The sequence below is a fragment of the Toxorhynchites rutilus genome, chromosome 2 (genome assembly GCF_029784135.1).
Source record: "Toxorhynchites rutilus septentrionalis strain SRP chromosome 2, ASM2978413v1, whole genome shotgun sequence".
NCBI lineage: Eukaryota > Metazoa > Arthropoda > Insecta > Diptera > Culicidae > Toxorhynchites > Toxorhynchites rutilus.
This window is the reverse complement of record NC_073745.1, coordinates 13,632,098-13,658,352: the sequence shown is the minus strand read 5'-3', so window position 1 is coordinate 13,658,352 and position 26,255 is coordinate 13,632,098. Positions and strand designations below refer to the sequence as shown.

General features: G+C 38.1%; 1 protein-coding gene across 4 annotated transcripts in view; it reads right to left on the bottom strand.

The window, feature by feature from the left end:
• LOC129764696 (toll-like receptor 6) overlaps nucleotides 1–26,255 on the bottom strand; it is a 221,672-nt gene that overhangs the window by 95,888 nt on the left and 99,529 nt on the right. Inside the window, exon 2 of one of the 4 annotated variants that reach the window (XM_055764052.1) lies at nucleotides 13,866–13,901. The exons of the other annotated variants lie outside the window; for them this stretch is intronic. The gene's annotated coding sequence lies outside the window, so the exon portion shown is untranslated. The remainder of the gene's footprint in view (nucleotides 1–13,865; nucleotides 13,902–26,255) is intronic. 4 annotated transcript variants of the gene reach the window in all.

Below are 26,255 nucleotides of genomic sequence, written 5' to 3'. Positions count from 1 at the left end.
GATTTTTCGATTTTCAAAAAACTCAAACTTTGACCGCTTTGCGCCACTCTCCCTTAAGTCCGATTGAGCTAATATTTGGCATAGGGTGTTTTTTCGAGGTGGTGAACATTTTTTATGAGGTAACTTTTTGAAATTAGAGATGACCATTTTCATTGGCACCCTAATATAGAGCCATTGACTGGTGCTCAGTTAAATCCATCAACAAATTTAGGAGATGGTGGTATCGCGACGAGGCTGAAGAGCACAGGAGCAGATACAAATGGTGATTTAATGTAATGTAATTTATTATGATCTATGGTTAGATGAGACATGTCGTTATATTGACTCAGAACCAAATGAACATAGATCACGAAAATTCCAGCGAATTCACTAAACCATAAACTATACTCCGCTGGATTGTAAACAAAAAATAAGCTTTCGCTTGTTGGCAAACCGGCAAATGGACGCTTGAAACGAGCTGCAAACGATTGATTCCGAACAATTCCAGTGTCGGTGCCATTACTTTTCCTCCCCAGAGAGGCCAGGAAGCGGCGGGAGGTGACCAAAATATTTTTACTATCAGTTTAGAGTCCACTTGTTCCACAGCTTATAGTAAACATTTAGGCCGCCAAAAGAGTTTCGTTTTTCAAGTTGATCCATGCCAACAGCCGGCTGTTTCATAGAATCAGTTGGCGGCGAACGAGGTTCAACTTTAATTACTGACTCCAATTAACGTTGACATTGGACTATGCGTCGGGGCGTTTCAGTGTGTCTTTTTTTCTCTGTTGGGGAGGGCGGGTATTTATTGAAAAGCACTACCAAACTCAAATTTCGTGCAGCATTTTACGCGAGTGGACATTGCTACTGAGTGGTCATCATAAAAACTAAAATACGACCACCATCGACGAAGACGGCACACACACTCATTGTAGAGTCAAATTTTTTCGTTCCGATAAAAATGCTGCAAACAAGCGCACGATGGAGAGCTTTTGATGTCGTAACCTGCTCTCTTAAGGTTGACCGCCACCGCAGAAGCTTCATAAATTTCTCCATCACACCGTCATCAGTTCGCGAACGCGCGCCCGTGTTTGCTTGCGGGGAGGGAAAAGTTGGTCAGTCATGTTTTACGACAGAGATTTTTATTAGTTCTTCAGCGTTTACAATTTAATCCACACTTAGTGGGGACGCGAGGCGTGGATCTGACACCAGCACTGACCGCAACACAACGGCGGCAGCGGAGGCAACGACGACAGCAACGTGTTGACAGACGCCGCAAATGCCGGGGGCAAATTATGCACCGAAATAAGGCAAACTGCTTCTGATGGCTGGGTGGCAAAAACAAAACTATTCCGTTGACGGAATGGTGCCAACGTCAGCAGATGAAAGTGATAGCGCGTGTTCCCCGGCGTTTGGTGGAATAGAGGAGTTGGCAAAAAATGTCATCTCTCGGGGGTAATTTGTCTAATCTTCAGTCGCTTTTATGATTGAGAAGGTGCTGATTTGGTGAAATGTTGATTTCCCAACAACCACATCGTCGTATTCGAAACTCATAAGCAAACTTTTTTTTTGGATAGACGTTGAATGTGTTTGTTTACAAATATATTGATAGAATAGCAAGGCGGCAAATATCACTTCATATTTTAGCAAGGGAGTTGTCATTACATTCGGTCATCCGGGGGCAAATTGATCAAGCGTATTATTGAAAATAAAATGAAATTTTTGGAACTATTGTTTGATTAAATTTGAAAACTGTTTCATATGATAGTATCATAATCATCAATAGGGTCTTTTGTCAGTGGTTCTCATCGGATCTTTTTCTGAACAGAATCTTCGTTTCCATTTTTTAGCATGATAAATAAACGTATTTTCAACTTATCGAAACGATATTAATAGACACTCAACATATTATTTCACCCCAGCTTATTCTTTATGAGCAAAACTAGTAATCAGATAGTTACAATTACTATTAAAACGTGTTATGGAAGTAAATTTTACAAAAAAGCACCATGAATTTTTTTTTTATATCTTAACCAGATAATCAATGTTGAGGCTCAGTTTTCTCGGAAACGACTGACCCGAATTGGACGCAACAAGTTTCATTCAAAAAAGCCCCTTAGTGTTTTATCGGGATCGGACCACGGTTTCAAGAAATATGGCCGGAGCAAGTTCAGGGTCTATAGATTGCATAACCCAATACAACACAAAGATAACCATTCGGGGTATCAAACTTCATGATTTATCAAAATTTGCTTATTTGCGATGAATTTATACCTATACCAGCTGACCCGGCAAACTTCGTCTCGCCAAAAATTTGTTTTTTTTTGTTATCGATAACTTTATACATTCATGTTTTCTTACTATGAGCAAGTTCATGGCTCCAATCGCAGAACTGTTCATTGATTGATCTTCTATTCGACCACGTTGAATTTACCTTTTACTATAAAATTTCTAGTATTTCTAACAAAACTCGTCATTATAATATCAGATTATTTTCAGACATAATTATCGTTCAAAAATTTTCAACCACTTGCAAATAACATGTTTCTCCGTTACATGGAATAAATGTTCTATACAAAAAATATAATAGAATGAAGACAGCCCTAAATCGGACAATTCTTTCCTCGAGTTCTGCTCTTATCAACACATCCGGCGATTCTTTTTATTGGTATAGATAGAAGAAGATATAGGAGTGCGTTTCACAGCATTCAATTCCATTTCCAGTTTCGAACAAAGATCAATTTCGCCAGCGCAAACATCAAATGGACTAACAGCACTTGTTCCTGTGTAAATGTAGAACATATGGGAATTTAATTTTCCGAATTTTCCCTTTTTCCTTCAAAGTTTTCCGAAAATTTTCAATTGTCATGTTTGGTTGGAATATTTTTGGTTGAAATATGTGTAATATTTTTATGGAACCCCCTCTTCAATCCAGAGGAGGGAGGGGTGTCATCCCATTATAGAAACATTTTTCATACCCAAAAGCCTCGAGTTATGCAGAAGTTTGTGTTTCGTTTGTCTGGCAGCCCCCTTTAGATTCTCGAGGAGTGTATTCACCATAGAAACGTTTCGTGCCCTGTAAAATCTTCACATGCCAAATTTGGCTCCATTTGCTTGATCAGTTTTTGAGTTATGCAGAAATTTGTGTTTCAGCCCACCCTTAGAGAGCGGAAGGAGTGTCTAACCACCTTAGAAATGCTTATTACATCCTAAAACATGCCACAATTTGGTTTCGTTTGCTTGATTAATTTTCGAGTAATTCAGAAATTTGTGATTCATTTATATGGCAGCCCCTTTTTGGAGAAGGGGGTGGAGAGTCTAATCATTATAGAAACATTTATTGCACACTAAAACCTCAATATGCCCAATTTGGTCTCATTTGCTTGATTAATTCCCGAGTAATGCATAAATTTGTGTTTCATTTGTATGACAGCCCCCCTTAGAGAAGAAGGAGGAGTATTTAACCACCGTAAAAACATTTATTGCACCCTAAAACCTCAATATGCCTAATTTGGTTTCATTTGCTTAAATAATTCTCGAGTAATGCAGAAATTTGTGTTTAATTTGTATGGCAGCCCCCCTTAGAGAGGGGGGTGGAGAGTCTAACCACCATAGAAACATTTATTGCACCCTAAACCCTCAATATGCATAATTTGGTTTCATTTGCTTGATTAATTCTCGAGTAATGCAGAAATTTGTGTGGGCGGAGTATCTAACCACCGTAAAAACATTTATTGCACCCCAAAACCTCAATATGCCTAATTTGGTTTCATTTGCTTGAATAATTCTCGAGTAATGCAGAAATTTGTGTCTAATTTGTATGGCAGCCCCCCCTTAGAGAAGGAGAGTCTAACCACCATAGAAACATTCATTGCAGCCTAAAATCTCAATATGCCTAATTTGATTTCATTTGATCGATTAATTACCAATTTCCATGTTGATCGGTTCAGTAGTTTCCGAGTCCATAAGAATCAGACAGACAGACAGAAATCCATTTTTATATATATATATAGATAACCTTATTAACGTAACCTGGATATACTCCGGACCAGGTCTCCGAAAGAATTGACCACTTTTTAACCAGAACCAAATTCCATCGTGCGACATATCGAACTTCAAGGTTTGTCAAAACTAGCTCATGTGTGACCATTTCAAGGATTTTTGGCCACATCAGAAAAACCCGGATGGTCTCCGGATGACCTGCAGAATGAACTTATGAAGTATAATTGATTGCCATAGTAATTATGAAATTGACGATGTTGATGGTATCCACGTAAAAATTCACATTCACTGCCTTAGCGCTTTAGTAGGAAAAGGATAAACAGTGTTATTTATTTATTGTAAAACTAGTCGATGACGTAGACTTCTACATCTTTTCAACATGAGATAGCTGTACTACACGCTACATATGATTGCCAAAATGACTCTCATTCATACTGATACGAATGCTATGTAAATAAAATTGGTGAGTTGGGAAAAAATATTATTGAGATCAAGCCATAACTAATATTGAATAGTTATTATGAAAAATCTGTGAGTCTGTATGAAAACCAAAAAAATCTGTAACCTGTATCTACAGATTCTTGGTTTCAAAAAATTTCAAAAAATCAGTATGAATACAGATTATTCTGTAGATATGGTAACCATGGTGAGTATACCTTTTAGGACATCTAAATCAGCAGTCAGTTAAATTCTTTAATTGCATTTTTACATTACATAATAACATGCTCTATTAATAGTTAGTACCAAGACCTACACGACAAAAACGTGAATTGAGCACGAATAGATTGGACAACAACTAAAACATTAATCTAATAAAATCTCTATCAATGTTTAACCTTTTGATCCAGGCTCTCGTCAAATCGTCAGGGAAACTAGAGTAAAATCATTCAAGATTATCTCCAAGATCATCCCTTCAATGATTCTGCTACCTGTAAATGCCTATTATCGGCCTATGGATAATAACTCATAAGACGCATCGACTCACATTGTGAGCTAACGTCCGAATTGTAGGCAAAAATATTGCTCGGAAAAAGAGTGGCTAGTAAAATCGAAATACTTGCCCATTTTAAAAGTGAATGTAAATGTAGTTTACTTTGCTCACTATATTTACTGTTCATGTTTTAAACAAAAAAAAACTTGCTGTATAATTTTTTAATGATATACAACAAAACATTTATCGCAATAACGATTTTGCGTAATATACGGTTTGAAATCCCTTGATAAATCGTTACATGCCTCATTTTCAATTTCGTAGAGTGACCCCCTAATATAGAAATCAAAAACGTTGTCCTGAGTCAAAAGTTTGAATTTTCCAAATCAATTGCAGCGAATTCAAACAGAATATAACTTTTGGAACGTGTATTACGACAAATTCATTTATATTAATGAGTGTTCGATCACATATAACACAAACGAATTTCCAGTACATCAACACTATAACTTATCTACAGGATCAGATAATTGAATTGATTAAAACCGAAGCTAGCTAATGTCACAGTTTCTTGCACTTCATTACTGCACGTTTCCGTCAATCTCTCGCCATTAGCACCGCAACTGTCCAGAACCAAACCGTCGGTTAACCTTTGCACTGCTCTCGTTTTTCGAGATTTCTGGCAGACTGTGCATAACCTAAGTCAAATATTTGGACGACCATTCTGCAGTTTGCTCCTAATCCTTCGTAAAACGTTCCACCGTTTGTGCTCTTGGAGGATTCAACCTAAGCACTATTTTTTTTCCTTGGTTGGAACCTTACCTTCTCTTACTAACATATCCGCTCCCATCCCCACCCTTCAACAGTGGTGGGGATATTTTGCTTCATACACTGGTCCACCGCAAACAGCACAACAGCAGCAGCATCACCGGCGTTTGTTGTGTATTTAGTTTACCTAACCTTGGTACGCCTCGTTGATCATTCCGGTGGCATTTGTTTGCCAAAACCAAAGTTCGTTCCGGTGTCGGTCGGGAGGTCTCCTTTGGCTGGCTCATGGGTGGAGTTTTTTTTCTTTCTCTGCACCCTTTATGCTGCTAGCTTATCTCTGGCGGAAGCTGTGACAGGTTCATTGCAAGTAAACGAACCGAGCAACTGGACACTGACAAACAAAACATAAATTATTCCGTTTGACTGTGACCTGTTGTACACATTGGTTGTGCACTGCTGATAAATTTAAACGTGATTAGATGGACTACCTTTTGTGATCAGAGATAGAGCAACAACTTAGGCTAATTAATTACAGAGTTGGGGGTGGAGGCGATCTGGCGCAGTGGTAACATCCATGCCTCTCACGCAGAGATCACGAGTTCAATTCTCACTCCCGACATTCTTCCAAAAAGATGGAAGTAAAAGTGACGAACCAGCCGAAATGTGTTGAAAGTCACTATAATAGAGAAAAAAAAGGCTAATTACATCAGAGATCAGCGATAACACATGAGCAGTTTTGAAATATACTTCACATATTGTTGCCAATTTTTTTTCGCCCATCCTTCTTGGCAAGCAGGGGTGCCATTGCGCATTTCGAAACCAGTAACTCGTTTCGAGAAAATTCAAACTCAAATCGATTTGGTTTTAGTATTATGTATCTTTTATAGGTTAATATTTTCAGTGTACTAGATTTAAAGTAAAATTTGTCTTGTAGAGAAATGTAAAATTTTTGGGTTCGTAAAACAAAACTAAATCAAAGTGGTCGAAACGAACAAAAATCATTCGTTTCGAAATGGGCAATGTCACCCCAGATTTCTGTGTTTCTCAAGTTCGTTCCATCATTTACGAATGGATCTATAAATTTAAAGAAGTACTTGAACGAAAACCATTTTTAGCTGTCTGCATAATATTCGAGCAAGTATCATTGAGGAATACTGGCTCCACGTTATTTTTTCTCGCGAGTATATGCGGCAGCTAGCTTCAGTGTACCCAATGATCGATGCGAACACATTTTCAGCATAGTTTAAAGCAAAACAAAACAAAACAAAACAAAAAAAAAATCGAACAAGCCCGTCCGGGCATTGGGGTCTTCAGTGCCCTCGGTTCTTCTGTTTCGAAAGTGCATCCAAACAGTGTCGTTGAAAGATAGGGGAAATCAGGGTACAACCGACACCCCCTGGTTTTTCCAGTTAGAAGCAATTTTTTGCAAATTTTCTGATGTTTCCTGTACACACCTGTCATTTCTTACGATTCGAGTCACCCTACAGCTGCAGAAGTCGCTTTGCTGTTATAACAAATAACAAAACAGAATCGGTCAGTAAACAGGAGTTAGGCCGTGTAAGATTTCGTTAGTGGAATTTGAGTGTTTTTGTAGGAAAATTTTGGAAAACTCGCTAGCCCAAGTCATCTTAGATCATTGTTCAATGAATTTTGTGAGACGGTAGGTGGTTTTGTTGCAATCTCGAGTCTGTTCGGGGTAACACCGACACTTTCAGTCAGGGTAAAACTGACACTAGGGTTTGTGTTCCATTGACAGCAAAAACGTGTCCTTACTTTTTGTAGATGCCGCATGTTATGTTTGGAAGACAAAACGACAGAGCTGGAATGATAAACAGTAAAAGTAGGTTATATCTGTGATATAACCGCAAGGTAAACGTACGAATACCGTTGGCGCGGTAATCATTTATTTGAAATTGCATCTGAATCAATTCTTAATGAATGAGTATTTTGAAAGGTTGCCCAAAAGTTTTTCTTGTTAGTGTGTGGGTGGATGAGTAGAAGTATGAAATTGTTATTAACATAAAATTCAACTCTTTCGAGCTTGTTGGTGGTCCCGAAACGAACCGATGGAATTTGAGTAGCCTTGTAAAAGCAACTGAAGATGTTTGGTACATGATTCATTTTTGTTTTCGTGAGAATAACATGAGATTTTTCATGATCACTCCATGCGCAGAATAGAAACTGAAGGCGCCATCTCACGGTGGAAACGAAATAAAGTCTATATAACCTTGCATGAAATTCATTTCGTTTTTATCGTGATGTGATGATTTTTCATGACTGTTCCATGCGAAAGCAGAACAGAAACTGGTGCTATTGCATTGTATCAAGGGGACCCCAAGTCGAATGCGTAAATGGGTGCGAATATTCCTTCACTCGGACGCATTCACACGCAAACATTTTTTCATGATTGTTCTATGCGAAAGCAGAACAGAAACTGATGCGAGTAAAAGTACTTAAGCCTTACATGTGTCTGCTATGGTTTCCCAAACACTAATGCAAGCGAGCAAAAGAAATCACTACTTGCAGGTATTCGCTATGACGGTTTCTCCAGGTGCCTAGATTTTGCGTCCGTGTTCGGGAACACATTGCGATCACCAATCATCATCGTTGAGCTAGATTGTTCTGATTTCAATAGCTTGCTTTCAAAGCAATTTTTCAGCTATTGAAACGTTTTTTTGGACCAATAAGTGACAATCATATAGTTCGTTGACATTGTATCTTTCGGATGAAGTGATTATTATACCACTCCATTCAGCCTGTAAAGAGGTATTACCGTTCAAAACCTTGCAGTCTAGCGTCACTCTCTCGTTATCGAAACTTTGAACTTACACCTTGGTACAGAAATGAAAGACGTAGTCCTACGTCAAAACCTGGTAGAGCTTCAACGCTCATCTGCACATCTCCCGTGGATGCTCACCCAAGCTGGGGTATAAACATAAGCGCGGGCTGAGATTTCTGGACATTCGTTTCGCAAACCTAAGAACACATCAGCGGAGAGAGCTGTGGGATTCAATTGTAATTGAACTTGTTTGCTTTTTTACTATTCAAAATCTGAGCAATCCAATTACATACCATTTGCAACTATCCCCCTCTCCCCTCTTAAAGCTTCCAAATAGTATATAGACAGCCCCGTTATACTTAGGAATTTTTATAACAAATTTACATTGGTTTCTCTAAAGATGTCGATCTCGCCCGCACTCCCATTTATTTCACCTGAAAACATCAATTTTTGTATTCAATCAAAACTCGAGTACTACTCAAAAAATTATCATCAGATACTGTAGAATGGTTCACTAATAGTCGAAGAGAAGTTCTGTCCTGGAAACACGTGGAAATCCTTAGGGTGTCGGTTTTACCCTGATTTCCCCTATATGTGAATAGTTTCGGAATTCTCGTTTGTTACGGACTTGATAAGATGTGGAGTACCGGAATGAAGATGATCGTCCTTGAATGATCGTCCTTAATTACAATTGTTCATTAGTGCTTATTTCAACCACTAAATGTATGTTGTTATTATAATAGAACTTTTTGCTCGGTTGTGTGTTTTCAACTGTTTGCCATTCAAATGAAACCCGAAATGCCGAACAGATCCGAAACGAGATTTGATGATTCATGTGAGTGTTGTATTTCATCCGAAAACTAAAATTGGATTTTGGGTGTGCCCACTGAAGAATAGCTCATGTTCGATCTGAATCACGGACAGCACACGAATCGGGAGACGGATTTGATGAATGGGCTCAGTTTATCTGGCATTGCCGCGATGCCACGTTCTGAACATCGGCATCGGAATGCAATGTTCGAAAACAATCGCCAGCGAGAGCTGCAGTACCAACCGCAGACCGTACCGTATCAACGGATAAAAATACGTTTAATTGAATCGAATTGAATGCTTAATTGGTACTAAGTGGTAAAATGGCAGTAGTTAAAAGGTTGTCGTAGGTGGGTGTCCAACATGATAAGCACAGCAGTACGTATGTAGATAGGAACGAAGCAATTTAATTTGAATGCTTGTCGCATGGAGGAAGTTTCTTATGCCTCTTCTTCTTCTTCTTCTTATATGGCACTAACGTTCCTAGAGGAACTACGCCGTCTCAACGTAGTATTACTTGCGTCATTTTCATTAATACTTAGTTGAGATTTCTATGCCAAATAACACGCCTTGAATGCATTCTGAGTGGCAAGCTCTAGAATACGCGTGACCACAGTGCAAGTCAGAGGAAATTTCTTTGAAGAAAAATTTCCCCGACCAGAACGGGAATCGAACCCAAACCCCCGGCATGTTAGGTTTGACGCTAACCACTCGGCCACGGGAGCACACTTATGCCTCTGCAAATATTATATATTTAAAAAAAAGAATAAAGGAAGTGCGAAATAGATCGAGACTTTTGTAACCAAATATATGCGGCTCCAATGTTAAGTTGGTTTAATTTTCGTTCTCCTACTTGAATAGACTTTACATTCCTAGAGCAACTTTATATTTTCAGTGTATTTGAGGTATTTCATTGAGATTTTGGTTAGTGATGACGATGTTAGTGATCCATTGATGCCCAATTTGAAGGGACTCCTAATTTTCAATGATCACTAAATTTTTATAACAGTCTAATATGTTGCAATTAGATATGGCTCTATTACGCAGATTTGCGACCGTTCGAGGTTTTGTATCATTAATAAGATACTCAATAGAAACTTTTATGACTATAATATCAAATATGATAATGGCGCCCATAAATGCAAGACGATCAGCTCCCCTCTCCAAATGAATCAACGATCAATCATGCAATTATTGACACTTTTCAGAACCATCAAAACTCTCTACTAAAGAGTTATTTATTTATAAATCTTAGTTATAGTTATTTATAGATCTCATTCTAAAATGAAATAACCTAGGATTAAGCGAATTGAATTAAAATAATTTCACTGTCCTATTTCAATAATATGGTCGTATCTTGAACATAACCCTCGATATTTTTTTATAAACACACTATCAACAACCAATCGCCACATGTTCTCGATTCGATTTTTATCTGAAAATAGGCTCCTTATGATTAGGCTGACCAATAACTTCAGGAATAAAAAATGAGTGGGCTACATCTATGATATAACCGCAAGGTTGACGTGGGACTACCTAAGCGTAGCAATCATTAATTAAATTTTTGGTTGAATGAAACAATTCCCGAATTCAATTGAATTCAATATATTTGCTTTGTGAGTAGAAAGATTGTATAATTATATATAAGGTCAATTCATGCGTTGTGATAGATTATGTTCTTTTTTTTTTAGTGAGTCCTTTTACATTTCGTATGATGCCGAGGACAAAATGTGAACGGAAGAATTATCAAATGATTATTTTATTTTACGTTTCCTTCTGATGTTTGCATCTCTCAAGTGTATGTACTTCTCGAATCGCGAATTTGCTTTATTTGATGAACTTCAGGCACTCAGTTTCGATTTTGACATGTACGTCGAACGCATATTGTTTAATCAATAGGTGTCATCGCAGCTATTGGTTATCAACATATTGCCTAATCATCAAATGGTATACGTAGTAATTCAAAGAGCAGAAGATATGAAGGCATATCCTTCAATGCAAGCTTGAATAACCGAGCCAAAGCATGGTATTCGTACCCGCTTTTGTAATCCGTGTTAGGAAAACACTTTTCGGAGTGTAAAAAAAACATACGAGTGCAGAAGTACCCCCGGAAGACCGTGTTAAGAAAACATATTCTAGTTTGCACAAAGGCAAGCGAGTACAAAAGTACTCGCAGTTTGCATTTATTTGCAGAGCCGATTTCCCCTGACATCTTGGTTTTGAAGTCTGTGTTAGGCAAACACATTTCAGTCGGAACAAAAATGCCCCCGACTTGCATGAATTTGTAATGCCAATTTCCTCAGACACCTTGGTTCTAAAGTCTGTGTTAGGGAAACACATTTCAGTCGGAACAAAAATACCCCCGACTTTCATGTATTTGCAATGCCGATCTCTTCAACGCTGCTTGGTTTTGAAGTCTGTGTTAGGGAACATATTTCGGTGAGAACAAAAGCCCCCATACTTTCACGTATTTGCAATGCCGATTTCCCCGAGGCTGCTTGGTTTTGATGGCTGTGTTAGGGAAACCGTAGATCGGGCCAATCAAAATGAGGCAGTAAGGGCGTTTAGATAACGGTTAACATTTTACAGTTATTCAATTGTTTATCTCATGAAAAATAACATTTAATTAATTGCGATAGAAGCGTAGAAATATTCCCTATCAATTGATGCAAATATCTTTCCGATCCAGTAAGAAATGTTCGAGTTATAAGCATTCGGAATCTTTCATTTTTTCCTGCATGTTCTGTGTTGAGGTTTTCATTTTACCCCCCATATACTCCGGTTAGACGTAGTCCCACGTCAAAACGGGACACGAAAGCCAAAAAAAGTAATATTTTGATATTTTTTGAAGAATTTTTTTGAAGTCTGTGTTAGACAAACACATTTCAATCGGAAAAAAGGCCCCGATTGACATGTATTTGCAATTCCGAGTTCCTCAGACATCTTCGTTTAGAAATCTGTGATAGGTAAACACATTTCAGTCGGAACAAAAATGCCCCGATTTACATTTATTTGCAATTCCGAGTTCCTCAAACATCTTCGTTAAGAAGTCTGTAATAGGTAAACACATTTCAACCGGAACAAAAATTCCCCCGACTTGCAATGCCAATTCTCCCACGCTCCATGGATATGAAGTCTGTGTTAGGGAAACACATTTCGGTCTGAACAAAAATGCTCCCGACTTACATGTATTTGCAATGCCAATTTCACCACGCTCCTTGGATTTGAAATCTGTGTTAAGAAAACAAATTTCAGTCGGAACAAAAATGCCCCCGACTTGCATGAATTTGCAATGCCAATTTCCCCAACACCTTTGTTCTGAAGTCTGAGTTGGGGAAACACATTTCAACCGGAACAAAAATGCCCCCGACTTGCATGTATTTGCAATGCCAATTTCCCCACGCTTCATGGATTTGACGTCTGTGTTAGAGAAACACATTTCAACTGGAACAAAAATGCCCCCGACTTTCATGTATTTGCAAAGCGGATTACCCCAGGTACATTTATTAGAAGTCCGTGTTAGGGAAACACAGCTCGGTTGAAACAAAAATACCCCCTACTTGCATGTATATTTGTTAAGCGGATTCCCGCAGGTACGTTGATTTTGTATAACTTTTTTTTTTAACTACTACCGTGCGAAGGAAATTTCCTTGTGTGCAATATCTACTCTACTCTGTGCGAAATAAACTCTGATCTACGGGATGCATCTTCTATGTGCAGTGCGAAATCTTAACTCTAAGATTGCCTAATCCTAAATAGTCTCCTTTTAAGGCAACACTCGAGCAATGGCATAGTGTTTTTCTTCATCATAGTCTGTGTTCGGGAAACCGTAAATCGGGCCAATCAAAACTAGGCAGTTAGAGCGTTTAGATAACGCTTGACATTTCACAGTTATTCAATTGTTTATCTAATGAAAAATAACATTTTATTAATTGCGATAGAAGCATAGAAATATTCCGTATCAATTGATGCAAACATCTTTCCGATTCAGTAAGAAATGTTCCAGTTATAAGCATTTGGAATCTTTCATTTTGACGTAGGACTGCGTCTTTTCGTCGTTCATTTCTGTACCGGGGTGTAAGTTAAAAGTTTCGAAAACGAGAGAGTGACGCTGGAGTCTAAGGTTTTGAACGTTAATATCTCTCTACCGCATGAATGGAGTGGTATAGTTATCACTTCATTCGAAAGATAAAATGTCAACGAGTTATATGATTGTCACTTATTGGTCCAAAAAAATCGTTTCAATAGCTGAAAAATTGCTTGGAAAACAAGCTATACATAACAATCTAGCTCATTGATGATGATTGTTGATCGCAATGTGTTCCCGAACACGGACGCAAAATCTAGGCACCTGGAAAAAGTCACAGGAGTGTTGTGTCCAAGACACGACCGCATCGTTGACGTAGGATTCCGTTAGGCTGTCTACTGCATGCTGATTTTGGATATGTTTGAATAATAACATTGTTAAACTCTACGATAATGATTTGGCTCTGTTTTGTCTGGTTGTTAGGTATTGTTGGTTCACTCCACCAGTGTCCATAACCGAGTGACAATGATAGAAGGATGGTGAATAGTCATTAGATGGTGCGTATCACGTACCAAAGCCGCCCTCTGTGGTCCTGGACGAGATGGCTCCTGTGTTATGTATGGGTGAAATAAGGAAAAAAAACTCATCAATGTAATATAAGATAATTATCATCATCGAACACAAGTTTTCTCACCAGAAAAAAACTGTTACTTTAGTATAGAGAAAATATATTTGAAGTGGAAAAGGTAATTTCATTTATAATTTTTTATTTTCTGAATGTTTATTCAACCCATTTCCTTTTTGCTTTAAACCCAACGGAACACGATGCTACATACCTCAATGCGAATTTTAAGTATGAGCATATGTGCATATGTAAAATCACTTTTTTGAATACTCCTTCATTTTTTCAATTTTGTTCGTCGCATGAACTTTCCTTGGGGGAAAAAATCGTTTCATATTTCAAGTCATGTTAACACAATAGCTACCATATACAATTTTACACTTACAGTTGTGCTAAAAGTTCCACAATACATGATCGGTCATTGATAGAAAAATTTTACGAAGCAACCAACATAAAAGTTCCAAATTTAAATTTTATTTATATTTTATCAAGCATAAGTTCTATTCAGTCCATTGAAATATCATTCTTCAATCAACCCATCGAAAGATTCTTATTGGAACGAAAATAACAAAAACACACTCGTTCATCGCTCCCAACTTATTCGTCAGCACGTATGCAATCAGCGATGTCCATACTAGTTACAATGAGCACTATCCTTTTTTGCGCGTCTTTAGTTAAACTATCGATCACGAGGGTATTTGCATGCTGATTTCCCCCAGACACCTTGGATTTGAAATCTCTGTTAGGGAATACATGTCGGTGGGGATAAAAGTCCCCCTTCTTTCATGTATCTGCAATGCCGATTTCCCCCAGGCAGCTTGGTTTTGATGTCTCTGTTAGGGACCCGCCGCATGTGTCGTCAATTTCGACCAATCAGAGGTGGGTATTTCTTTTTGGATAGGGGTTGAGATTTTTCAATTGTTCGATAGTTAGTCTCATGACATATATTATTTTATTCAATGTAAAAAATTGTTATGGAGTGCCGAAATTGATTGACGCAAAAATTTCATCAATCCATCATGAAATGACTGAGCAATAAGCATTTGAAATTGAACAATTTTCACGGTGCGCTCGATTTTCGATTTTCAATTTGTACCCCAATATGTTCCCGAAAGACGTAATCCTACGCCAAAAGCGTCATAGCGAATACATGTAAGCTGTGATTTGTTTTGCTCGCTTACATTAGTGTTTGGGAAACCATAGCGGGCGTGAGTACTTTCACTCGCTTCAGTTTCTGTTCTGCTTTCGCATGAAACAGTCATGAAAAATTGTTTGCGTGTGAATGCGTCCGAGCGAAGGAATATTCGCACCCATTTACGCATTCGGCTTGGTGTTCCCGTGATGCAATCCAATAGCATCAGTTTCTGTTCTGCTTTTGCATGGAACAGTCATGAAAAATTGTCACATCACGATAAAAACGAAATGAGTTTTATGCAAGGTATAGACTTTATTTTGTTTTCACCGTGAAATGGCGCCCTCAGTTCCTATTCTGCGTATGGAGTGATCATGAAAAATCTCGTGTTATTCTCACGAAAACAAAAATGAATCATGTATCATGTATTAAGAATAGATTCAGATGCAATTTCAAATAGATGATTACCGAGCCGAAGGTAGTCCTACGTCTACCTCGCGGTTATATCACAGATTTAATCCACTTCTTGTTTTTTTCCTGCATGTTCTGTGTTTAGGTTTTCATTTTACCCCCCATATACTCCGGTTAGACGTAGTCCCACGTCAAAAATGGTTGAAAAAACGGAAACTTATAGTCCAGATTTTTCTATGGTAACTACTTATAAGTAATAAAATTTAAATAAAAAACAATAAAAAAAAATATATAAATGCACCTATAAAGGATCATATAAAGTATTTCCCATAACCCAGTTTGATAAAAAATTCACATCAGTGTAGAAGCAATTTGAATAAAACAAAATTCAGGGTGAGTCATAGACCAGTAGCAAATATTTGATTCAAACCTGAATTGCTTGTCAAACCACCGAAATGTCCAAATTTTCAACTCCATTATTCTGCCTACGGCGTTTCCATTATTTCCCACAATAAACTTCCTCCAACATCATCATGAATCGACCATTGCAAATTGTTTTTTACGAGTTTATCATAAAACTCCTAGTTAATGCAAAGCTACAAATGTCAAAATCATCATCCATAAAGCTACCAAGCTGCTGCTGCTGCTGCCGCTCTGAAGATCCACTTAAAACACCCTTTCTGACACCCCATTTACTCGACACTTTTTTTTTGCGACCCAACTAGAAGGAAGCAGCAAAAAGCAGCAAAAAGCAGAGATCCACAAACGAGCAAGATGAGAAGCACAAAAAAAAGAATTCCAACATCAAACACCAAATCATTCGCCTAGGATGGAATCGCAACATCACGAAAACGAGAAATATGCCAAACTCGCGCCCGTAGAACCCAACATGTTCGGCATCATTTAAATCGTAAACATTATGCAGAATGTTAATAAATCATATTTGTGCTCTGCTTCCCTCCTTCCCTCCGCTTCCCAACCGTGCTGTTGAGGCTCGCTCGCTCTCTAGATGCGAATGGGATGCCGGGATGGATGGGTTCACCACTTTTTTCCAGTCTGGTGACGAACGTCCAATTTAAAGCTACTTCCAAATCGCACCACAAGGTCTGTCTGCCCTTTTGTGTGGACACACAGCAGGTCGGTCTGCGTATCTGCCTCGACATGACCCACCGAACTGTACCGGAATCGAATGAACCGCGTGGAGTCAAAGAGGAGTCATAAAATAGAATGAGGAATGAGAACGCGAATCCCTCCCGAAATCATTCGGACACGATCCGGCGGGAAATTTGGAAGCGCAGCGATGCGCGGGCTGAACTAATAAAACTGACAGTCAAATGAATTTTTATAGTTAATAAATCAATCAATTTCATAAATTATTCAAAATGGAGTGGATCGGCGTTCCAGGAATCGGATGAAACGCTGGTTTGCGCCGGCCAGCCGCTAACTGGCATTCGTTTGATGGACGACGCGAACTAATGCGCTTATTGGAAGAGGTAGGGCATAAATAATAGTGCAAAAATGTGATTGAATGAGAGCGCTTGACATCAAAGTTATTTATATGGTTAATAATGGCTTGTTTGAGCGATTCGAAATCGAGCATCGAGTTGTTCCCTACGATTATGAATAAAACACGACTGAAAAATAATAACTCGAAGCTCGTCTTTAAAAATTACCCAAATGGGGTGCCTTATGCAAGATCCGATTTTCCCGAGCAGAATAAAATATGTGACCAAAGCAGTTTCTGACAGCAACACAAAAAAGCTAGTGTCACGAATTATTGTCCCCCATTCCACGGCTGGGATCTATTTCACATCCTTCCGGAGGGAAAGCTCGTTCTTTACGACACGCTGTCAGTTGCCTGTTCCGCAGTGAAAATTAATTTTCCCGCTCTCACTTTGCAGTAAATTACGGCCGCCATTGGTCTCCGGTTCTACTTCCCATTGGGCCCAAGTTATGTAACAACATAAAGCTTTAATTTCTGGTACCATAAATTGTGGGTGTGTATTGTGTACATGTGCGCCTGGGAAAATCAAAATCAGCAGCACCGAGACGAGGTAAGAGGCGTAGGCTCAATAATAAAATTCTTGAGGTAGCGGCGCATAAAAATCCAATGGAGTAGCGTGGTCCTTTCACACGGCTTGGTGATTCGGTACGCCAGCGGCAGGGTGAAGCACCGGGGATGAAAAATGAGCGTCTCAGCCGGGCGTTCTTCTGCCGCAGAGACACCGAACGGAATGAAAATCGATTACAGGCACCACCCCGAATGGACCCGTTCTGCGGCATTGGATGCTGCCTGACATTACGGAACTGCAGTACTTCCATAAATTAAAACAGAAAGAATCTCGTCGTATCTGTTTACTATCTCCACATAAATGGACTTTAATGGGTCCTATCTTTCACTTATTTTGTGACTGTCCCCATACTGCAGTGATGAAATTTTCACCCACTATATGCTCCCATAAGGAAGTCCTAAACCTTGCGGACTATGAATAGCATTCATGGAAAAAAAAAGTATCATAGCAGAGCATCAAAGAAAACGATAAACCCGCAACATACCGAGCGTAAACGAGAGTGAGAGAGGGTGGAGCGTCATACGGGTACAAAAAGCTGCCGCCCTCGGTTCCGTGCCGTATTAAATGCAGACCCTTCCGCCCTTTTATTCACGAAAAAAAATTCTTTTACTTCCTTTACTGTCGGAGCGCAGATTTTGCGTCGTTGATGGCCATATTTCCACAGGACGTGGGAGAGACAAAAACTGTCGGAAGAATATATATCCGTGCGAAGTAAACCTCCGGTCCAAGCCCGGCCTTGAGGAATGATGCTGTTAATCATAAGGTAATATTTTTTTGGTTCGCGAAAAATGGGGATAGGCTTCGGAATGTGAAGATTTTTTTTTCTTTCTCAGCAATTCATACACATGCAAAGAATCAGTGATAGGCATCAACGTGGAATCTTTAAGAATGATATTAGGTATACAAATATGACTTCCAAAGGTAGTAAATTTGATTGACGTATAAACAACCAATATTCTTATCATATTCAAAACTGCAATTATGTAAATGCCATTTGCTGTAAATTATATACATTTTTTTTCGAGAAAACTGCAGCTAATAGTAATAGTTTACTTTTCGAAACATCCAAATGATACACTCCGGAAAGCAGCTGTAAATAGTGGTTTGGACGATGATTTTGATTTGGATGATAATGAGCATGAGTGCCATCGAAAAAAAAAATCAAGACGCAAGAACTATCTGGAAACTATCACTGGAGAACGACACACACTGCAATTGATCAAGTATGGAAAAGGTCATTCGCTCATTTCTCCACACCTAATTATAAATCACTCTGCTTGGAATAATCATGGCGAAAAGAATGCAGCAAGCAATCGTGAGATTGCACGATGAATCATTTTTCATTCTCCAACCATCTTCATTCGGGACTGAGAGTGAACATAACAAAACAAAGAGTGGAAAACAACATTCAATGAATGAATACTTCTTTGGAAGGATCCCACGAAACAAAATAACGAGTGAGTCAAAATAGACTGAATCTGCGTGTATGTATGATTTTAATTTCCCTTGTACTTTTTTCCTTGTCAGCATTCAAGTGCACTTGAATCTACCTTTCCGCTCACCAATAACTTGCGTTAATATGGTCTTTTGCGTTGGCTTAAAAAACAATACTAGAACAAAAAAAAAGTCATTGCAATAGTGCATAGGAAACAACTAGATTTCAACTATCTATCTGAGTTTTTATCTGTGAATGAGTGTTGTTGAACGAATTGCGATGCGATTTTGCCAATACCTGCAATTGATACGTTTGATAAGAGCTCTGGAGTAAAATCAATCGGAGTGGCAGAATAGACACGACAAAAAAAAATACATTACATGGCATGACAACGCCAGACCACATGTCAATGGATCTGTTAATCTAGACAGCGGTACTCAACCTTTCTAACGTAGGACTACGTCTTTCATTTCTATACTGGGGTGTAAAATCTAAGTTTCGAAAACTAAAGCGTTACGCCGGAGAGCGAGATTTCGAGCGTTAATAGCTCCTAAACAACTGAACAAAATGGTTTGATAAAAATTTCATGCGAAAGGTAAACTGTCTACGCGTTATATACTTGTTACTTTTTCATCTAAAAAATTGTTTCAATAGCCATAAAATTGCTTTTAAAACAGGCTATTGAAATCAGCATTCGGTATATAAGCGAGCGTCGCTCGAAATCCACTAAATTATAATTGAACAGCGATTGGGACATGTCGTTGCTGTTGTGGTGAAGCTAACTTCGTTCATCATGAAAGCGGTGTCACCAAGAGCCTGTTTGTGCACCTTAGGCCAGAAGGGAATCTATCAGGAGGAGAGTGATGCCACTGAAAAGGCGACCAAGAAAGTACCAGCATCGAAAGTTGGTTCCGCTTAAGGTATAGGAGCAGCCGCCGCACACACACACACACATACACGTGCGCCACTCTTTTCGTTTGGTGGTTATCGAGTTAGCATTAACCACTAGTGGGCATCAAGTATCGAGAAGAATCGGGAAAGATGTCATCGTTACTGAAAAATAATTTGCCAGTTCCCCGTGGAATTGAAAATTACATTCAAGCGAAAGAGTTTATTTTAATGTTTTCTATTCATATAATATTGCGATCAAATGCATTTCGTTTTGTGATTTTTCAATAAAGTGCAATTAACAGGATTATTCTTCCCCATCAGTAGAATATTTTTGTATCCAATATTGGATGCATAAAACCTTGTGCCTCCAACGTAACGCTCTCGTTTTCGAAGTCCCCCAAATATTCATTTATTCATTCATTCAGAATGGATTCAGATTAAACTTCAAACAAATGATCACTAAATCAACGATAGTCCTACGTCAACCTTGCATTTATACCACAGATATAACACACTTCCTGTTTTTTTCAAAGTGGCTATAAACACGCGTTAGTCATGGTGTCGAGGGCCGCAGAAAAATTAAAGAGAAGGGTGGTACTTCGCGGGCTATGAAACGGCAATTTGAACAGACTCTCAACTTAACATGTGCTGTTGAACTGAACATACTGAATGTGCAAGTACTTATTCAGTATCTCTTAGCAAGGTTACATTTCCAATGCTCCAAAGAACATTCAGAATGGCAACAGAATCTCCGAACCGAATCGGGTGTGGGGTGGGGTGGCCTCGTCGCCAGCCGAAGCACACAGCTCTCGCCGCTGAAAAATATCTTCTTCACATCCGGCTTAAAATGCGGTGCACTTTGACGCTACTTTCAACCCGGAAATAATGCACGAATTCACAGAAATTAATTTATCGATCGGAAAAAGTCACCGACCAAATGGCCATTCTCAAGACCGACTGAAAAAGTCTGACAGTCTGAATAAGCCTCTAAAGTACAAAACATCATCATCATTACACCAATAAATCTGTGTGCATCGCGAATGCTATTCTCTTGTTAGACAAAGTGCGGCCCGAATAGGGGTACCATCAGTCCTGATTTAGCAAGACATATCCTGATTTTGAGATCCTTTTGGTGTGTTCCGATTTATTTTTCATATTATAGCATTTGTACCGATTTTCAGAAATCAATTTTATTGACTAAAACTTAACGAGCATGCAAAGAGTGGCAGTTACATCTTGCAGAAGATCTTCCATCTGTTTCCATTCAGACTTTTTTTTTCACCGGGTCCGGTTTTGTTTTTATGGTTTTGTGTAATGCTTATGAGGCTAAATGCTGTACATGTGACTCATACGTGTCGGTGGCTAATAGCTGTATGTAAACTCTGTCCTACCTCTATAAGACCACCCCAAATATGATTTGTTGTAACACAAACAGTTCAAAATTTCAACAAGATATTTTCATATATTGTTGAATGCTTGGAATAAAGTATATTCAACGTCTATTACATTCAAAAGAGTCGTTTATTTAATATGATAATTTCAGCTATCCAGTTTTTATAAGACCATTTCAAAATTTATAAGTTTTATCAATGAAAAAATCGAACATTCGGCAGATTTATAATAATTGGTATCTTGACCGGTGAATAACCTGAGAAATTCGTGTTGGCATACTTGTTTATCAAATTCTGCTGAACGGATTTCTCTATATTTTCCCATGTCTCTGATATTGCGGCCTTGAGCTCATCAGTCGTGATGTACCGCTTTCCCTCAGTATAGATTCTATGTACAAGGATCCCTCTAAGATTTTCAATAGTTTTCAAGTCTGAAAAGCGAGCCGGCTAGTCCAAAAAAATAAGTTTTTGGTCCTTAATCCATTAGTTAGTTTACATTCTAGTATGAATAGAAGCATTGTTTTGCTGGAATGTGATTTTTTGCGACTATATCTACACAAAAACGGTAGGAGAGAGGATTCAAGAACATGTATGTAATATTTGCCATTCATTTTGAATGATGTGAAAGCTATCTTAGGCTTTCCGGTCGCCCAGAATCCCGTCCAAACCATGCACGAGCCATGCACGATACTGTTCCTCCTTCCTCAAATTACCTTACCCGTTGAAACCATCAGAACCATCCAAATAGAACTTTTTTTCATCACTGAGGATAACCTATATTGAAGAACTTTTTGTTATGATATAAAGCAAAATGTATTCTTTTGAAAACAGTCTTTGTCATAACATACCATGCCTCACTGTCGGTTCATTTGAGCTTCGGCAAAACTCAGACGTCTTCCGATGTGAGATGGTGTAAGATTTGGAGCTTTAACCTTTTAAACCTTCTTTATGTAAGGACTTTTTATCAAAACTTGATGAATTGTCTCCCTGGATACATTTAAATTCAAATACTGCTTTAGCGATTTCGAGGTATTTGAAGCTGTTCTAACTATTTCCCGCTTATCCCGGTCAGAGAGTTTCGATTTACGTGGAGCTCTCTTCCTCTAACAGTATCCTTGAGAATTCTCCAAGTAATTGAGCACTACTTGATGGGATCGTCCAATCCGACGAGCAATTTCTCTGATACCAACATTTTGTTGGTGAAATGCATCGATTTGTCTTTCTGTCCTCTCCGTGAGCACTTTTCCCTTCGACATTTTCCAGATTTATTGATCAAAACAACTAAAACGACGGAGAATGAAATATAGAAACTGTCTTATAGAAACTTGACACTTGAAAAATACAAAAAAAATTGTTTAGGTTCAGCGCTTGCACACACACATATGAAAATCATGCAGTGTATGATAGTTACCAATACCAATACACTAGAATATAAATCGAAGCATTGTTTGTTTACAATGACACAAAGCAACAAGACCTGGTCTTATAGAAGTTGGACAGAGTGTACATGTAATTTTGTTCAAACAGATGTTTGAAATCAACAATGAACCATTTCGAGCAATGAAAAAAAAATTCTTCTGAAAGTGATTGTCATACCACTTCGTTCAGCCGATAAAGAGGCATAAACGATCAAATCCATGCACCCCAAACTTTCCTTCTCGTTTGCGAAATTTTTAATTTACACCCCAGTACAGATGCCGAAATGATGCAAAAATACAGCAGCACTCTCCAACAGACAGCATTGAAATCGACGCGGTGTTTCGACCGAACAAAATTACACCACTGTGTGCAATACCTATCTTCATTCTTCCTTTGTATCGAGCAAAACAGCTGGATCGAGATTGTGACTTATGACTGTGGAAAATACTGATCATGGTTTGAATTATAGAGGCTTCAAAATATTATATGTCATGAGAATTTGTGTTTTTTTTTCAACATCCCCAAAGCAAATATTGACCGGATAGGCCGGATAACCGTTTCATCTCTAGTATCAATGTTTATTTTAAAGTTTCTATGTTTGACTTATTTTATATCCAAATGGAAATTCCACTGAATTTGGTCTTGAAACATGTTCAAAGTTATGCAAAAAGTTCAAAAAAATTCATAATAATACCAAGTGAAAAGTCCGCCCAAGAATATTAGGTCGAAGGCATGCGTATTTCATATAGGGAAATTGTCGTGGACAAATTCTCAAAAGCAATGTACAAAACAATCCGTACATCGCTTTTCCACAAGCTCATTTTCATCAAAAAATAAAATTGAGATCCAAAATGAAAACTACCAAAGCTACCTCATTTTACGGTACTTATTTGTTTAAAAACTTACTAGAAACATTTATTCAAAATAATTTACACTCCAAAACTTTTTCTGTATTGTTTATTTTTACATCTTAAAAAGTTACGTTATATCAAGGTTGCTTTATATCGAGGTTGCCTTATATCGAGGTATGACTGTAGTGTAGAATACAATAACTATCTTTATTTATAAGACTGGCTGTTTGAACTTTATTGTGTTCAGGCGCGAAACATTCAAAAAACTAAAATTCCAATGTTTCTTAACTATAGAACCAGATGGAAAAACTCTCACTCCTTTACAAAATTAATGTTAATTTCACATGAACTACAATAAGTTTCTAATTCGGAGGTCATCTTTAGTTCTCATTCAGTTCATATAATTTATTTGGGGTGGTTTCAACCAAGCTGCGCCATGTTGTAGTGTGTATCTCGTTCTACGCAGAGGATACCGCTCGTTTAAGCTCATCAAATCACTCGTACTGCTTGTAAGCTGCATCTACTATTCGTACGATCATTACTTTGATTTGGTAAACAAGCTGACCAGTGCCGAATCTGATGCCCCTATTTATTAAACCATGCCATGGCTTTCCAGATTTTATGAATCGATTACCCAATTATATGACGGCGCCAGTGGTTGTATGGTTAGCGTAACAGCCTCACAATCCGATCGGCCTGGGTTCAATCCCAGCTGGCGTCGTTGGGATTTTCTGAGGCGAAAAATCTCTGGTTACGTCTTCCTTCGGAGCGGAAGTAAAAGAAGTTGGCCCGGCTCATGAGTTGTTGAGTCTGATAGGTAGGAACAGGTGGAGTCGCCTCCCTGATGTCGGTGATTGGCACTAAAGTGGCGGAAATAGGCCGACGAAAAATAAGCGAAGATAAAAAAAAAAAATACCCAATTATCACATTGTGTTTGATGATAAGTCCACAATAAATGATTCTGAAGTACTTCATTGCACTTCCGACTATTCATTCGTGTTGACGGTAAGCTTTCTAAACCAGGCCTTTTTGTGAAAATTCTCCCCAAACCATAAAAATCCCATCTCCGAAGTTGCGCATCAAAAAACTAATGGCATGAATTTCACTATTTCAGAAGAACTTCTCTGATAAAAGAAATTCAACTTGAATAGAATTTATTCATACTGGAAGGACTTACGGAGCATGTCATGCAATTATTGAACTCGTAACTTTGCAGACGGCGGTTTGATGGTTTGAGGAAAATATTTTCAAAAAGGCCTGGTTCAGACAGCTTTTTATCAACCCGAATGCACAGTCCGAAGTGCAATGAAGTACCGTTCTGAATCATATTTCGGACACTTTGTTCTAATATCTTGAAATGCTTCATGCACTGATGATATAACTATAAATTTAATACCACAATTGCTTCTTCAGAGTGATCCCTTGGTTTCACTATCACTTCATTTGAGAATAACATTTGAATTATCACATAATCGGCAAAAATCTGACAACACTACTCATAATCGTTTGTGTTTGACGTTTGCTTAGCGTGAGCACGTAGAATTTACCCGTTTATAAATATTTAAATTTCTCTCGTGTTTCATCAGTTCTCATCATCGTTAACAGTTTACTGTGTTTGTTTGGTAAGTGTTTCGCAGTTGACTATAGAATAAAAATTACAAAATAAAGTGTCCGAAATTTGATTTAGTGTCCGAAGTTTGATTCTTATTTGCTTCATTTGAAAAGCATTTTATTCGATAATTTTATTATGTTTTCAATCAAATAGTTACCAAAGTAGAAAGCTTGAACGCATATTGAACTAATTTATTAAAAATATCTACCAAATAATACCTGTGCATAAAGTTTGGATATGTTTTCTGCATCATATGCCTTAAGTGTCCGAAATATGAATCGGAACGGTACTTCAGAATCATTTACTGCTGTTTTTACATCAGAAGCAATGTGATAATTGGGTAATTTGACATCAATTCATAAAATCTGGAAAGCCATGGTTTGATGAATAGGGGCATCAGATTCGGGACTGGTCAGTCTGTTTTCAAATCAAAACTCTATGAAGAATTTATGAGGAATGATCGTACGAATAGTAGATGTAGCTTACAAGAAGTATGAGTGATCAAAAAAATGCTTAAACGAGCAGTAACCTCTGCTTAGAACGAGATACACACTACAACATGGCGCAGCTTGGTTGAAACCACCCCGAATGAATTATATGAACTGAATAAGAACTAAAGATGACCTCCGAATTAGAAACTTATTGTAATTCATGTGAAATTAACATTAGTTTTGTAAAGGAGTGAGAGTTTTTCCATCTGGTAGTTAAGAAACATTGGAATTTTAGTTTTTTGAATGTTTCACGCCTGATAATTACAATAAAATTCAAATGATTTGTCGTATAAATGAAGATAGTTATTATATCCTACACTATATACTTCAATTCAACCGACTTCTTACATATCACTGAAAACTCAGAAAAAAATTAGTGGTTCTACAGTTATGAAAAGTAGTATATTTCAAGGGCTAGCCATTAAGGGGGTACTTTAGCGTAAAGACACGAATTTCCGTTTCTGGAAACAGTAAGAATATTGTTATACAGGGTTTTCCAACCTTAAATTCCGAGAGTAAATTGAAATAAAACACACTTAGAATTTAAATTTCGATGAAACTTTTATTTCAAATTAAAGTTTGGTTTATGCCATTATGTGTGAAATACAACATCATTCAAATGTCCACCTAGGGCT